This window comes from Dasypus novemcinctus, chromosome 20, assembly GCF_030445035.2.
Source record: "Dasypus novemcinctus isolate mDasNov1 chromosome 20, mDasNov1.1.hap2, whole genome shotgun sequence".
Taxonomy (NCBI): Eukaryota; Metazoa; Chordata; class Mammalia; order Cingulata; family Dasypodidae; genus Dasypus; species Dasypus novemcinctus.
The window spans coordinates 47,221,505-47,237,314 of NC_080692.1; positions in this window are offsets into that span (position 1 = coordinate 47,221,505).

The window sequence follows — 15,810 nt, forward strand, 5'->3', positions numbered from 1 at the left end:
AAAAAACCCAGCAGTGGAAGAGGGATGCAACCAGAGTGGAAGACCCGCCCCTGAACTCTCAGCGCTCGGGAGGCCCTGCCCTGGGCTCTGGAAAGATGAAGGCGTGCACAACCCACGGCGGCGCCTGGGCAGAGGGCAGCGGGGCCCGTCAGGGCTCTTGGTGCCTGGGGCCTGTCCAGCAGGGCAGGGAGAGGGGGGTGGCCCGAATGGGCGGCATTTGCTCAGGAGACCCCGGCAGGGGCTGGGACCTCCAGGCATGCCTGGGGCAGTGCATGCCGGGGGTCCTCTGCCACCTTCGTACTCTCTTTGGGGACCACTTTGATGTCACACAAGACTTATCCTTGAAAGCCTTCTAAAAAATGAGATTATTAAACTACAGAAAAGATTGAGGTAAGAGTATTCAAAGAGAAAAATCACCCTCGTTTGAAGATGGCATCAGCTCCACTGCGTTCAACACCACTAAACAGAGGAAATGGTTCAACGTGGCTCGTGCAGCCTCTGGTTGAACGTGTGAAACGATTTCCTGACAATGGAGAGTAAATCATATGAGATTTTGTATGAAATAAAATAATAATTATCAGAGAAGCCAATAGATTACCTGGGGGATAATATAAAATATTGAGGAAGTACACTATGTCCTAAAAACTCTGCCTGTACGGAAGCTTCCCTTACTCCCTTTTGTGAGCTTTTGTGTGAGAGAGATCATTTTTAAAAACAATTTTTCTAACCTAATATTTTAATTTGAGGTGCATTCTAGCACAATTTTGTGATCATTTGGAGAAAACACATAGCAGGCAGTAACGGAAGATGGTAAGGCCTCTGATTTAAGTACTTCAAGGAGGAAAGATTGACTCTGAAATCCACATAGAACAGAGCTTGTACCCTCCAATTTTTATGCTCATTTTGAATCTACATTAACTTCTCTAATCCTGCTATTAATTTATTTCCTTTCCTTAAAATATTATATAACATTTAAATAATTTTTAAATTTCTTGTCACAAATGCATTCCACAAGTACCTGTTGTTCCTATATGTCAACTGCTATTAGAAAAGTGAGGAAACACTCTTGTTCTCACCTAAAAATATAAACCCTGGAGAAGCCATTTAACCTTTTTTGATCTGTGTCCAAATACCCAAAATAAGACCAGATCATGGGTCTCAAATACTTACAAGGTCAAGCAAATAACATAAATGAACATTAAGCTGGCACGCATTGTTTGCATATTAGCCAAAAGGCACATTCTCCACTTCCACAGAGCAACTTGCTCTCTTCGGTTTTTTAAAAATTGAACCCTTCTCAGTATATTTTTCTTTTTCTTAACTCTACTACAAGAAAATAATAGCACACACACAATGATAAATGCCAGCTGACTATCGACCACACTACTGCCCAGCCATCATGGAACACAGGACAATGGCCCAGTGGAGAGCTCAGCTCCATCCACAAGCAGCACTGGCTATTCAGCTGCGGCTCAGGATTCACCTCCAGGAAGGCAGACCCAGTGCTGCCTGTTGCTCCAAATTTTAGAGAGAAGCCCAATACGTAGATTTTGACTTGTAATCTACCAATTTGAAACTTTTATAACCAATTCAAAACCCTTTTAAGGGTATCACTGTGGAGAACACACAATGTATAATTGGAGTAAATTCAGCCTAGTGTCTATCAGTTTGAGACTTTGGGACTAGTTTATCTCCAAGGCCCCTTTCTGCACCAGCAGTTCTATGATTTTCATTGGGACGTGCTGAAGTTTGAATTACAATGACATGAATCCAATTAACATCACAGCTGCGACTGCCAGAAAAATCTCAGTTACATGTGTCCTGAAAAAAGAATCATCTTCATAGAAGCCATTCATTACGTTAAATAAAATAGCTGGTAATGAGAAGCTAAGAGGAAGTCCAGTAAATGTTAAATCAGGAAGTAGAAGTATTTAGGTGCCAGTTACAACTCCTGGGATCAATGGAATAGTAGACCTTTGATATTTGATGTCATTAACATTAACTGAAAGTTATATAAGTTTTCTAAAATGGAAACATCTCTTTGCTGTATTACTGGACACATTTTTACATCATCAGCACCCACAGAATTCTACACCAGAGGGAATGTGCAAAGCAGGTTCTTAGTAGCATTGGGTCATATTGTATCATTAGATCCATGCGTTGTGTAGACATATGAGTTGTGTAGACATATGACTTTCCTTGGATATGCATGCACTGTTGTCTCAGTAGATGAAAGTAATTGTTGGTATTTAAAAATAGTTCCAGAGAATACGAATTCACAAATAGGCATGCCTTTTATTAGTTGTATGACCTCGAACAAGTTACTTAAACTTTCTAGACTCATTTCTGCACCTGCAAAATAGTAATTGTGGTGAAGATTAATCAAAATATTATATGTAAAGGAGCAGATGTGGCTCAAGTGGTTGCATGCCTGCTTCCCACTTGGGAGGTACCGGGTTCAGTGCCCAGTGCCTTCTTTAAAAAATAAATAAACATGCAAAACAAATGAAAAAAACCAACTTAGGGGAGCTCATGTGGCTCAGTGGTTGAGCTCCAGCTTCCCACATTCAAGGTCCTGGGTTCAATCTCCAGCCCCCGGTATCTCAAAAAAAAAAAAAAAAAGGTTATACATAAAAGGTCAACACAAGGCAGATATACTTGTAAATGTTGATTGAAGTGAAAGAGAATGAGTGACCAACTGGTTTTGTTTAGAACATTCTGGGAACTCTAGGACCGATTTTTCTCACGAGAATACCCTAATACGCTAGCTGTGGGAATAGTTTGAGTTCTTGTAGAGGAAATTACGCACAACCCAAAGCTCATCTTATCCCTACAGCAGCAATATCACCAGAATCTGAACTAAGCCATGGGGGTGCTAGATATACGAACATATAACCAAGTAATTTAAGAGACTGAGAAGGCCCAAAGGAGATTTCCATGTTTTCAGAAGCTAAATCCTTTACTACATGTGCAGTTTGTTTTAAAGGGGTCGTCCACTTTCTTCTACCACAGTATCAAGGTGGGAATTAAAGCAGAACCTATACAGCTAAGGAGCAGCAAGGCTTGGCATTCATGCTGCCCCATGTCAGGATGCTCCGAGAATTCCATTTGGCCTCTAACAAGGTCAGAGTCTGCCTCTCACGGCCGCTCTGGCCACGGAGCCCCTCTCCCTCCAAGTCCCTGTGAAGTCGCCCCAGGAGGCCAGTTTCTGGGCCATCATAAGCCTTTAAATAATTCCTGAAACAAGACACAAGAACCATTATCAGGAGCAGAGTTGAAGATTGGGGGAAAGCTTTTGGCCAGGAGATGGCCTGTGACGTTTAGAGGAGAGATTCAAATCTGCGGTAATTTGAGACTCCTGCTATTCTGAGTTCATGTTAATATTTAGGCCTTAAGTAAAGCATTTTGTTCCAAGATTTGCATCTAACCAATGGCCCATTTTGCAATCTCCTCTGCCTAAAAGATAGCCTGAGATACAGGCTAACAGCTGTGTTTATTCTGGAAATTCAAACACTCTGAATATAGATCTTGGCAGTTGAAATACGAGCCTGAAAACGCTGTACTGAAGTTCTCTGGGAATTTATCAATTTGCGTTTAGGGTTTTTCAAATGGAGAAGTGAAGTCATTCATGTTTTCACAGTCGGTTCCAAATTCCAAACTGTGTCAAGGGTAAAACGTTTCTGGGCTTGAACGGCCAGGGCAGCCTTAGGTAACCCAGCAGAGGATACTATGATGCTACCCCGGGGACAAATGACCAGGCTTTACAAGCTGGCTATTATATTTCTATAACTTCATGCAATAATAGGATGTGTTCTTTCTGCCTCTAGGAGAACTGAGTTTGGGTTTCATAATAAACCTGTGAGGCCCAGAATATTAGAAATTCAAATAGCTATCATAAAGAAAGAAGGTTTTGTTTTGAATTTTTTTTTTCACATTTGAGAAGCCATCTCTCTTATGAGTTCGGTTAGTGGCATGCTCTATGGATTTTTCCACGTTGCCACACATAATTGTGATTTGGATACTTTTTGTTCTTTTTCTCAACAATTAGGACTTCAGCGTCTCTGTGAGGCCGGCTGTCACAGAGCTTCACAGATGCAGTAGCCAGGCATTTTTCCAGGCCACATTCTATTTTTTTCATTTAAAAAAATTTTATTGAAGTATATCACTCACACATAAACATACATAAACAATAAGTGTATAATAATAGTTTTGAACTTACAAAACAAACATGGATAGCATCATACAGGACTCTCATAACTTACCCTACCACCAATACCTTGCATTGTTGTTAAACATGTTAAACTAATGATTAAAGAGCATCGTCAAACTATTACTACTAACCAAAGTATTTTCCCCAGCCCACGCTATTATTATCTTTACATCACTCATATATCAACATACATAAACAATACGTGTATAGTAAAGGTTGTGGACTCAGGCCACATACTTTTAACCAGTCCTTTTTTCACTCATATTTCAGGCAATGAAGTGGGAGCGGTCTAGTAATATTAGGACGCAGACAAGTGTGGGGTACGTGGGAACTGTTGAGAAGCTGACAAGTGCGTGGAAGATTTTCTAGTATTAGTAAGGATTTTACATCCAAGTTTATTCACAAGGCTCTGAGCTAGCTAAAGAGCAAAGAAACCCATGTCAAGTCTTGGTTAGTTTGGGACTGAGGAACTCAAGGTGCAAATTCTAGATAAGGAATTGACAGGAGATGAAAATATGTATAACTAGGAGAGGAGCCCCAGCTACGGCCAGGACTAAAGGCCACGTCTGTCCAGAGCAGACTGCTGCATTCTGTCTGCAGCTATTTCCATGCGGAGACCAAGAAAAGGTTTCAAAATAATGTGGACACCTGAGTACATCTGCAAGCAATGAACTTGGTGAGGCATGATGGTGAGTGAGAAAACACTATTCATCTTCAACAAAAACCGATAAGACAGCTATTCGTATAGTCTGTGTGCCAAGATTTTTGGAAAACTAATGCTTCTGACAGAAATTCAGACACACCCTGAACCACCAAAATGAGAGCATAGGATGTTGTAAGAAAGAGCTTAGCAAGGAAATCACGAAGGCCTTGGAACCCACAGCCTCCCCAGAAGGGGGAGAACAGTGAAAAATATGTCAATAACCAAATACTTGGTTTCAAGGGTGGAAGAAACTGTTTTTCAAAAAAGCATACATAAACCAATCCAAACCGTAAATCAGACTGATACTGTTTTGGGATTTGCTTGGTTTTATGGTATCAATGGACAAAATGTTCCTCTCACGAGAAAGTGAAGATGGGAAGAGAATGTGCTCATTCCATTTCCATTTAGAAGAGCCTAATGCTGTCATATTAATCCTTGCAAGGATTTAAAATTTGTATTCCAGGCGAACAGGCATAAACTTTGAAAAGACTGGAATTAATATATGCAATAAACAGAAGGCGTCAACAGAGCTGTGTCAAATGACCATGCTTATCCCACCCACTTTCTCCGTTATTCAGCTAAAAGGGTGTAAAGCTGCCAATTTTTTGTTCCTTGTAGCATTTTAATTACAGGCATATTTTTCACCTCACGATTTTCTAAGCGAAGTGCTTCCTCACAGTTGTTTTTATCAGCAAATGAGAAAACGAAGAAAACCTAAGATATCAGTAACGGGGAATTTCGTTATCTGTAGGAATTTACAGTAAATAACTCACAAGATATCCATTTGAAAGATTAACATACTTTACATAAGTCTGTGATTATCTAAATAGTTGTAAAGTTCAGAAGGCCTATATTTGATATTTTCGCCTAATTAAAAATAATTCTTCCCTGTGGTTATATATCTATCTATCTATACAACATAAATTGTCCCATTTTAACAATTTGGTTATATTAAATACATTCACAATATTGGCTACCATTACCAGAACTATGTTATCACCCCAAAGAGAAACTCTTTAAACATTAATCAATAATCCCCATTCCAAAGCCCCTCCACCCCCAATCCCTGATAAACCATCATCTACTTTCTATCACTATATATTTTCTCATTCTAGGTATTTCACATAAATAGAATCATGTAATATTTGTCCTTTTGTATCTGACTTATTTTTCTCAACACGATGTCTTCAAGGTTCATCCATGTTGTAGCATGTATCAGAACTTTATTCCTTTTTATGGATAAGTAATATCCCATTGTCTATATATACCAAATTTTATTTATCCATTCATCTGTTGATAGACACTTGGGTTGCTTCCATCTTTGGCCTGTTGTGAATAATGCTGCTATGAACATTGGCTTACAAATACCTGTTTTCAATTATTTTGGGTATATACCTAGAAGTGGAATTTCCAGGACATATGGTAATTCTGTTTAACTTTTTGAGGAGCCACCAAACTTTTTTCCGCAGGGGCTGCACCATTCGACATTCCCCCCGGCAATGAATGACTATTCCTATTTCTCCAGGACCTCTCCAACACCTGTAACTTTCTGTTTTTTCAAATAGTGGCCATTCAAGTGGGTATGAAAAGGTATCTTTTTGTGGTTTGGATTTGCATTTCCCCAATAGCTAATGATGTTGAACATCTTTTCATGTGTGTTTTGGCCATTTGTTTATCTTCTTTGGAAAGATGTCTATTTAATCTTAAGCCCATTTTAAAAAAAAATAAATTTATCAAAATATATCATCTACACACAAACATACATAAACAACAAGTGTATAGCAATAGTTGTGAACTTACAAAACAAACATATATAGCATCATACAGGACTCTCATAACTCGCCCTACCACCAACACCTCACATTGTTGTTAAAACTTTTTAATGATTAAGGAGCATTGTCAAAATATTACTACTAACCAAAGTATTTTCCTCCAACCCTCCCTCATATTATTATCTTTATGTCATTTATGTATGCAATACATAAACAATTATGTCTATAGTAAAAGTTGTGAACTTACAAAGCAAACATGCATAACATCATACAGGGGTCCCATACATCAACCCTCCACCAACACCTTGCATTTGTCGTGAGATGTTTGTTACAAATTACAAAAGAATATTTTCAAAATCTTACTACTAATTACACTCCTTATCTTACATTTGGTGTGTTTTTCCCCAACACACCTTATTATTATTTTTTAAATATATTTTTTATGACAGAAGTTTAAACTGATAAAACAATCATGCATATTTGCAGAATTCCCAAGCAAGACCCCTCTATCAACATACCACACTGTGATGGAATATATGTTACAGATAAGATAATATCATCTGATTGTTACCATGTCAATGGTGTACATTTGGCTCACATTTTCCATACTGCCCCATTATCAACACAGTACATCTTTGGCATAGATGCAAGAATATTATGTTATTACTGCTAACCACAGTCCAAAAGTCATTCCAGTTTATTTTTCCCATGTGTTCCCAACACCTTGCAGTAGTGATATACATTTGCTCTAGCTCACAAAAGACACTCTTGCATCTGTACCATCAACCACAATTCTCATCCACCTCTTGGTTAACTGCACTATTCAGTTCCTAGATTATTCTCTAGCATTCTGTCAACTGGCATTTACATCCCTAACCTACCATTTTCAACCACATCCCCATTTATAAACTATTTTTACCATCCATTCTATACATTTCCACACTTTTACAGTAAAGCTAATTAAAACTTCTACATACATTAAACATCAGTAGTCCATCTAAGTCCTTTTCTTACCTTCATTAAGAATCCACCACCTACCACCAGGTCTTTTATTTTATTTTATTTTTTTTTCTCTCCCCTTCCCCTCCATTGTCTGTTCTCTGTGTCTATTTGCTGCGTGTTCTTCTTTGTCCACTTCTGTTGTTGTCAGCGGCTCAGGAATCTGTGTTTCTTTTTGTTGCGTCATCTTGTTGTGTCAGCTCTCCGTGTGTGCAGCACCATTCCTGGGCAGGCTGAACTTTCTTTCACACTAGGCAGCTCTCCTTAGGGGGCGCACTCCTTGCGTGTGGGGCTCCCCTACGCGGGAAGGAGTGTGCCCCTGCATGGCACAACACTCCTTGAGCACATCAGCACTGCTCATGGGCCAGCTCCACACGGGTCAAGGAGGCCCGGGGTTTGAACTGTGGACCTCCAATGTGGTAGACGGATGCCCTAACCACTGGGCCAAGTCCGTTTCCCTACCACCAGGTCTTGAAGATATGTTCCCACAATTTCTTCTTGAAGTTTTATGCTTCTTGCTTTTATTTTTAGGTATTTGATCCTTTCTGAGGTAATTTTTTGGATAAGGTGTGAGATAGAGGTCCTCTTTCCTTCTTTTGGCTATAGATACCCAGTTCTTTCAGCACCATTTTGCTGAATAGACTGTTCTCCCTGAGCTGTGTGGGTTTGAGAGTCTAGTCAAAAATCACTCTTCCATATATGTGAGGATTTGTTTCTGAGTCATCAATTTGGTTCCATTGGTCTATGTATCTGTCTTTATGCCAGTATCATGCTGTTTTTACCACTATAGCTTGGTAGTATGACTTAAAGTCATACTTTTCCTTTTATGATGTTTCTGGCTATTCATGATCCCTTACCCCTCCAAATTAATTCGCTAGTTGTGTTTTCAATTTTTTTTTTTTAATGCTGGCGGAGTTTTTATCAGGATTGCATTGAATCTGTACATCGATTTGAGTAGAATTGACATCTTGATATTCAGTCTTCCAATCCATGAGCATGGAATGTTCTTCCAGTTATTTAGGACTTTTTTAAATTTCTTTTAACATTGGGTTGCAGTTTTCTGAATACAAGTGCTTTACATCATTGGTTAAGTTTATTCCTGTCTACTTGAGTTTTATCTGTCATATTTTATTTTCACCACTCTTTTGACACTTTTAGTTACTTTTATTGATATAATCTTCATTTCTAGACTCTCTTCCAGGCTTCTCTCTCCTGTCTTTTCTTTTTAGGCTCTAGCGCACCCTTTAGTATTTCCTGAAAATCTTGTCTCTTGCTTAGAAATTCTCTCAGATTCTGTTTATCTGTGAATATTCTGCTTATCTGTGAATATTCTTGCCCTCATTTTTGAAAAACAGTCTTGCTGGATATAAAATTCTTGGCTGGAAGTTTTTCTCTCATTGTATCTTAAATATATCAGACCACTGTCTTCTTGCCTCCATGGTTTCTGGTGAGAAATCAGCACGTAATCTTACTGGATATCCCTTATATGTTATGTATTGCTTTTCTCTTGCTGCTCTCTGAATTCTCCCTTTGTCTTTGGCATTTGATATTCTGATTGTATGTGTCTTGGAGTTGGTCTATTCAGATTATTTTGGATAGGAATATGTTGTACTTCTTGGACATGGATCTCTATGTCCTTCAGTGGGGTTAGGAAATTTTCTACCATTATTTCTTTAAATATTTCTTCTGCCCCCTTTCCCTTCTCTTCTCCTTCTGGGACACCCATGACATGTATGTTTGCATGCCTTTAGTTGTCATTTAGTTCCATGTAACTTTGTTCAGTTTTTTCCATTCTTTTGTTCATCTGTTCTTTTGCATGTTCACTCTTAGAGGCCATTTTTTTTTAAGCTCACCAATCCTTTCTTCTGTCTCCTCAAATCTGCTATTATATGATTCCAATGTTTTTTAATTTCATTTATTGCACCTTTCATTCCCATAAGATCTGCTATTTTTCTATGCATGCTTTCAAATTCTTCTTTGTGCTCATCCAGTGTCTTCTTAATATCCTTAATCTCTTTAGTCATCTCATTGAATTTATTAAGGAGATTTGCTTGAACATCTATGATTAGTTGTCCCAACTCCTTTATGTCATCTGGAGGCTTATCTTGTTCCTTTAACTGGGCCATAGCTTCCTGTTACTTGGTGTCAATTGTTATTTTTGGTTGGTGTCTTGGCATCTGGATTACTAGAGTATTTACTCTGGGTGCAGTTTTTCTCTTTAGTTTAGGGCTTCCTGCCCTTTCTCCCTTGTTGGTTGTACCATAAGAGCCAAGGATGAAATTGGTGCTATAAACTATGGAGGCTCAAGCTGCCCTCATTGCCCCAGGGATTGATCAAGCTTCTCCCAACTTTCACCTTTCCCAGGGATAGGGACAGAGTCACAGTTATGTGGAATAATCCAAGTCATGCAGGCCTAGACTGTAGGTGCCCAGAGAAAGTGATGAAGCTTCACACCCCTTTCTCCCCAGCCTGGGGCATGGATGGAGCTGCAGGTATGGACAGCAATCTATGCAGTGCGGGTTCAAGATGACCACAGTTGACCCAGTAGAGTTTTAATTATTCAGTTTGTGCCAGCCAAAGGTACCCTCAGTTACCTGGATAGACTGGTGCTGAGCTGGCCAGCCTCCTCTCTGCCAGAGGCAGGGCTGAAGCCTAAAGCAGGCTGCAGGCTGATCTGGGTGAAAGAAATTGGTTCCTACTATCACTGTGATATTTGGTCAGCCCGCCTTCCCCTCAAGCTGGGGGCAGAGTCAGAATGGTAGCTACTGGCCTCTTTCTGACTTGGGCTGGTTCTCACCCCAGCTGTTCCCAGGGGTATCTCTCCGCCATCCAAGTCTAACAGTCCGTAGCTGAAATCAGCAGCCAACCATCTCCTCCTCCCCTATTTTTGGGAAATGGAATTTCCAATTCCTGTCACAGAGCAGCTCCTGGGGCTGCTTGTGCCACCAGAGCAGGATAATCACCAGCCTCCGTGGCTTGGCCAGTAATTTCCTGGAGAGGCTGGTGCAGGTTCCTGCAGCTTCCTCCCTGCCAGAGGCGGCACTGGGGCTTAGGCTAGAGCTGCAATATGATCTGGATGGAAAGAAGCCGGTCCCACCAGCACTGGGATTTTCAGTCCACTCTGCTGCCCCTCATGCCAGGTGCAGAGTTAAGATGGTAGCTCCCAGCCTCTTTCTACTTGGACAGGTTCAAACTTCAGCTCTTCTCAGGATTATACTGTAGCTGCTGAATTTCCTCATCAGTAGCTGAAGTTGGTGCCCAACCATCTCTTCCTGCCCTGTTTTGGAGAAGTGGAGCTTTCAATTCCAGCTGCAGAACAGCTCCCAAGGCAGCTTGTGCCTCCAGTGGAGTATGGCACTCCAGTGGAGTGCCAGGGCATGGAGGCTCTACTTACGAGTCTTCTCTGTAGACGGGCATCTCCTCCTTCCACTCCCCCAAGGATGTTGCAGGATGCTCTTCTGGCCTCCTGGAGCCCCCAAATGGGTGCTTCAGCTAGCTCCAGAGAGCTCTGGGTATTTGCTAACTGCCCTGGAGCAGGAGCTGACTCTAGGAGCTCCTTACTCCGCTGCCATCTTGCTGTAATAATCCTTAAGCCCATTTTAAAAAAATGGTTGTCTTTTTGTTATTGAACAATTTCTTTAATACTCTGGATATCAAAATATTTAGTTCTTTTTATCCATTTTGAGATTATATATATATATATATATATATATATATATATTTTAGAGAAGTTGTGAATTTACAAAACAATCATACAAAATGTACAGAATTCTTATATATCACCCCTCCACCAACACCTTACATTGTTGTGGAACATTTGTTACAGATTATGAAAGAACATAATCAAACTATTACCACTAACTGTGGTCCACATTTTGAGTTGATTTTTGTATATGGTGTGAGATAGGGGTCTGCCTTTATTTTTTGCAAATCGATATCCAGTTTTCCCAGAACCACTTGTTGAAGAGACTATTATTTTGCAATTAAGTGGTCATTGCCTGTTTGTCAAATATAAGTTGGCCATAAATATGAAGGTTGATTTCTGAACTCTCAGTTCAATTCCATTGGTTTATGGATATGAACTTGCTCCATTACCATGCCATTTTGATTACTGTGGCTCTGTAATAAGTCTTAAGATCTGGAAGTGTGAATCTTCCAACTTCATTCTTCTTATTCAAAATGGCTTTGGCTATTTGAGGCCCCTCACCCTCCCATATAAATTTTATGATTGACTTTTCCATTTCTGCAAAGAAAGTCATTGTAATTTCAATTGGGATTGCATTGAATTTGTAAGTTGCTTTAAGTAGAACTGACGTCTTAAAAATATTTAGTCTTAAAAATAAAATAACAAAACAAAAATATTTAGTCTTCTAATCCAGGAACATGGAATGTACTTCCATTTATTTAGGTCTTCTTTGATTTATTTTAGCAATGTTTTGTACTTTTCTGTGTATAAGTCCTTTACACCCTTGGTTAAATTTATTACTAGATATATGATTCTTTTATTTGCTATTGTAAATGGATTTTTTTCTTGATTTCTTTTTCTGATTGTCCATTGCTAATGTATAGACACTACAGATTTTGGGGTGTTGATGTTGTACCCTACCACTTTAATGAATTCATTTATTAGCTCTAGGAGTTTTGTTTTTCAGGATCATATCATCTACAAATGGAGAAAGTTTTATTTCTTTCATTCCAATTTGGATGCCTTTTATTTCTTTTTATTGCCTAATTGTTCTAGTTAGAACTTCCAATGTAATGCTGAATAACAGTGGTGGCAGTGGGCATCCTTGTCTTATTCCTGATCTTAGAGAGAAAGAGTCAGTCTTTCACCATTAAGTGTGATATTAGCTGTGGGTTTTTCATATATGCCCTTTATCATGTTGAGGAAATATGCTTGTATTCCTAGTTGTCTCAGTGTTTTTATCAAGAAGCAGTGCTGACTTTGTCAAATGCCTTTGTTGCATCAGTTGAGATGATTACATTTTTTCCTTCATTCTGTTAATGTGATGTATTACATTAATTGATTTTCTTATACTGAACTACTTTTGTATACCTGAGATAAACCCCACTTGATCATGGTGCATGATGTGCTGTTGGATTCTACTTGCTAGTATTTTGTTGAGGATTTCTGTATCTGCATTCATAAGAGATACTGGTCTGTAATTTTTTCCTTTATCTGATTGTAGTATGAGGATGATGTTGTTCTCATGAAATGAATCAAGGGCACCTTTTTTTTATTTCATCACTTTTAAATATTTTTCACTCAATCAGAGAAGAACTTATCAATGAATTCACTCTAAGGAAGTAACAGGCATTTATTTTGCAAATAATTATTAAGCATCTGACATATGCCAGGCAATAACTAGGTACTGGATATGACGGTCATACCTAGAAAGAGGTCTTACCTCACAAAATCTATAGTCATCCAGTAGGAAGACAGTTAAACAGGATATAAGGTGTAATACTGGAGAAGTTCTGATAGGAAAGCACATTTCAGAAGCATCTGACTTCGTTTAGGTAGGATCGAAAGAGCTTGAAGGAAGCACCTCCCACAAATCCCTCCTTTTGTTGTTTCCATGTTTGCTTTCATTAGGTGGGAGCTTCTGTATGATTCCAGGTCTGGGTCACTGCATAGCTGGATGGTGTTAATATTCACTAAGATAGGAGGGACTGGGTATGACGGGGTTTGAGGAAAAGCAAGAGTTCAGTTTGGGGCATGTGTAGTTTGACACCCCTGCAAGATGTCCGAGTAAAAATGCTCAATAGGTAGTTCAAGGAAATGCATCTGAAGTTGAGATGGGAAGTTTGGATTGGAGATCTAAATTGAACTTCTGAACATGACTTTAAAATGCTGTTTGACCTAATGTAAGGGGGAAATGGAAAGGAGAAATGAGTTTATATGGCTACGAGTCTCTAAAAAAGAGTCTGGAGGCTGTCAGAAGGATTGCCCTTATGCACAACTGAGCAGAGTCTAAGAGACAGATAAAGTAGATACAACCCCCAGGTATTGGTTCCTTTGAGGGCTAAAGAGATCCATGGGTGCTATGGTCATGGCAGATGGGGTTAACTGCCATGTCAGATGGCCCTTCTTTGGAGCTGGTGTATATGCGTGATGAATCTGGACTCAGATGGGATCTATCTTCATAAGACTTTCATGCTACTGTGCTGGAGTTGTAGTTGGTGTTGGGGTTTAAGATATATTTAGGGGATCTGAATCTCTGGACTGACAATGCGATAGCCAGGCCCTGAGCCTCAACAGACTCCAGCACCTACAATCTGATTTATTGAACTCCCCTCACTCAACTAAGATGGAGTTGAAGAAGAACAACCACCACACCACGGAGCCTAGAGTGCCTACAACTGAAAGCAGGAGGATTGCATCCAGTATCCATGTGGAATCTGAGCTTCCTCTTGACATAGAGGTGCAATGGATACAACCAATCCAATGTCCACAGAGAAAAGGTGGCATTGGAGTGGGAAAAGTGGACATGGTAGCTAATGGGTATGGGGAATGGCAGGAAGAGACGAGATGTGGAGGCGTCTTTGGAACTTGGAGCTGCCCTGGATGGTGCTTCAGGGGCAATCACTGGACATTGTAAATCCTCACAGGGCCCACTGGATGGAATGGGGGAGAGTATGAGCCATGATGTGGACCATTGACCATGAGGTGCAGAGGTGCCCAGAGATGTACTTACCAAATGCAATGGATGTGTCATGATGATGGGAATGAGTGTTGCTGGGGGGGGAATGGTGGGGTGGGGATGGTGGGGTTGAATGGGTCCTCATATATATTTTTTTAATGTAATATTTTTACAAAATCAATTTTTAAAAAAGTTAAAAAAATAAATAAATAAATGAATTGAACTTCTAGTCCAACACAGAAATTTAAGTTGAATCCCAAACCTGTCAGGAAGTCACAGTCAGAACAGAACATTTCCCCTTCCATTTTCATGACTCTTGGCATGACATTAGCTGCTGCTGATGACAGCTTCCTGGGGTCAGACTAATCTTCAGGTTGAAATGCCGAGCTGCCCTGATGGGGGCCTGACCCAGTGCAATTTCCAAACTGCTTGGCAGCCAAAGAGGTAAAAAACTCATTACCAAGCCATCTGTCCTGCGAGTCTGCCCTGATTTCTAGGCAAGAGAAGTTTGAATAATTTTGAGAAAATTTAAATAAGTTCATGTGCAATCAGTCCCGTATCCTAGACTCTTGTACATTAACAAAAACCTCTGAAAATTAAGCAGAGTAATTGCAGGCTTAAGGTCAGTGTAAAATATAATTTAACAGAGGATCTGGGGTTTTTTCATTAATTTTACTGTACTTTTGCTACTAATATTTTTATTTATTTCTATACTCTACCTTTATTCCTGAGTTAAGGTATTCCTATGCATTAAAATTAAAGATAATAGTAGCAATGGAATTAATCTAATGATCAACTTGAATCTCTTGCTTATTGCAGAGAATCTTGCCTGGATTCAAATCTTTCCTACTTCTGCCCAGTCTTGTCCCCTTCTTTTCTTTCCTTTCTTCGACTCTCCCTTTCTCTTTGCTCCTTCCCTCTATCTCTTTAGTTCCTTATGTAATGAGAGCAGATCTGAATAAGACAGATATTTTTAGTTAGACAGTTCTGAATTTGAATCAAAACTCTATTTTATATACGTGCTCTGAACCCGTTTCTAAGTTTTAACTACTAATATTATCAATTAATAATATTGATGTTTTACAATACCACAGGATCAATTTGAGGACCATAGAGAAAATATATATGAAGTTCACTGCATAAAAATCGCTCATGGTAATTATTCCACAAATATCACTTACATGTCCTTTTTCCTCATAAAAGCAAATCACTTATATTTGCTTTTTCCTCAGTGAAAGGCTATTGGATCTTAGCACTGTGAGACTTGCTGCACATGGTTGAATTTGAGTCAGTGAAATATTTTTCTCATCAGAAAAACAGATAGAAATGGAGTTCAGAAATGAAGGACAGCATAATAATTTGAAGACAGCTACTCGTTCAAGAAATGTAGGGTGAAGAGAATTAGGCAGATGGAGCAATACTATCAGAGAGGATCAGAGTCAAGGACATATTTTTGTTGGTGGCAGTTGGTTGTTTTTTAGG